At 56.6% G+C, this 2,181-nt stretch overlaps 1 pseudogene; it reads left to right on the top strand.

Annotated features, from left to right (window-relative positions):
• Positions 1-445: 445 nt before the first annotated feature.
• LOC119315955 lies at positions 446-1,523 on the top strand (annotated as a pseudogene).
• Positions 1,524-2,181: the final 658 nt, after the last annotated feature.

Genomic DNA, 2,181 nt, shown 5'->3' on the forward strand with positions numbered 1-2,181 from the left:
ACCCCGCCGGCGCTCCATGGAAAGGCGGACGAGCTAGCGCTACTCACTATCTCTGGCGAGAAGAAAATGATTGGCGCCCAAAAGCTGTTCGATTGGCGCCCAAAAGTTGTTCGATGAAATGCCTCAAAGAAAGAGATATGGGAAGAAGATGACCGTCTAGTCATTGACAGGTGAGGCCCACATCTCATTTGCCACATCAGCTGATCAAAGGTTTTAGTCGTCACTACGTCAGCTCCACATGCGGACCCAACTTATCAGTTTCGCTGTTTTCGCAAGCTTATCAAACTATCAATGCTCCGCGTTATCAATTAGGCGCATTTTCAATGATTTCTGTGCCCTGGTTCAAATGTGGTACCAAGTTGTTTACCTTATCCTTAAGGTGTGGTGGTTTTGAGTAAATAACTTGCCCTGCGCCCCTGCCTCCACTCCACTCCCACCCCCGGCCATGGCCGCCATCGTCGAGCAAGTCATGGGGTGGTTCCCGAGGCCGGCGGTGCCCAGGCCATCGCAAAGCCCCCCTCCCTCGCTGCCGCGGGGTACGACGGCGAGGACCGCGTCAGCGCCCTCCCGGACGACCTCCTCCGCAACATCGTCTCACGCTTCCCAGTCAAGGACGCCGCCCGCACCACCTCCCTCGCCTCCCGCTGGCGCCACCTCTGGCGATCCGCCCCGCTCGTCCTCCGCGACGTAGATCTGCCCCGACCCATGGTCGGCCGCATCCTCGCCGACCACTCTGGTCCCTTCCGCGGTGCCACCTTCGCCCGCTACCGGTTCGCGTACCACGGGCGCGCGCTCGTCGAGTGGCCGCGCCTCCTTGCCTCCAAGGGCATCGAGGACCTCGTCCTCGTCGACAATGTCTGCGACCCCACCGCCGACACCCTGCCCCTCCCAGCCGACGTCCTCCGTTGCGCCTCGCTCCAGCGCCTCTTCCTGGGCTTCTGGACCTTCCCGGACATAGCCGGCCTACCCCGCGGCGCTGGCGTGTTCCCCTACCTCCGAGAGCTCTACATGTTCCTAATCACCATCACCGACCGAGGCCTCGACTACATGCTCGCCTGCAGCCCGGTCCTGGAGATCCTCGCACTCATCTTCAACAAGACGCTCGAGCGCATCCTCCTCCGCAGCAAAAGCCTGCAGTGCGTGCTCCTCTGGTTGTCCATGGTGGAGGGGGAGGTCGCCGTCGTGGAGGCGCCGGTCCTGGAGCGGCTCATCCTGTTTGAAGCACCTACTGGAGGTTCTGGTGAAGGTGATGGGATCCCGGTGAAGGTCAAGAATGCTTGTTCACGCAAAATGCGGGTGCTCGGTTACTTGGAGCCAAGAATTCACCAGCTGCACATCGGTGACAAAGTCATCAAGGTACTACATGTCCGTCACTCGACTCATGGCGTTGCCAACGTTGCATAATTATATCTGGATCTACATTCTAGAGATGATGTATATCTTTCTTTGGGTGCATGGCTTGGTCAATGCAGCCTAACACAAGGGCGAGAATTAGGCGTCAAGATATTGGGCCTGAAGGTTAATTTTGGTGCCTTGGAGGAGGTCAATATGCTGGTCAGCTTCCTTAGGTGCTTTCCCAACGTTGAGATACTACACATCGAGGTTGTATGAGATTATGATTGCACGATGTATTGCTCTCGTGCATAGGCACGTATATATGATGTACAAAGATGGGCCACGGAACTCAACTATACAAGGAACTAGGAGGCGGGCCCAATACACAATATGCACATAACACATATACTCAACACCCCCCCCCCCCGGCAGTCGAAGTGGCACCGCCGCTGATGCAAAGACTGGACCAGAACTCCTCAAATGATGCCGTAGGCAAGCCCTTGGTCATGATATCTGCAAATTGTTGGGAAGTAGGGACGTGTAAAACATGAATATGGCCAAGGGCTACCTGTTCCCGAACAAAATGAATATCCAACTCAATATGCTTGGTCCGTCGATGATGCACCGGGTTAGCGGAGAGGTAGACCGCCGAGACATTGTCACAGTAGACCATTGTGGCACGGTCAATGGGGCAAGAGAGCTCCTGAAGCACCTGGCAAAGCCACGAACACTCGGCGACGGTGTTGGCCACCGCACGATACTCGGCCTCAGCACTGGAACGAGAGACTGTAGGCTGCCGCTTGGACGACCACGAGATAAGGGAGGGTCCAAGGTAGACACAATAGC

The sequence above is a fragment of the Triticum dicoccoides genome, chromosome 6A (genome assembly GCF_002162155.2).
Source record: "Triticum dicoccoides isolate Atlit2015 ecotype Zavitan chromosome 6A, WEW_v2.0, whole genome shotgun sequence".
In the NCBI taxonomy this organism is placed as follows: domain Eukaryota; kingdom Viridiplantae; phylum Streptophyta; class Magnoliopsida; order Poales; family Poaceae; genus Triticum; species Triticum dicoccoides.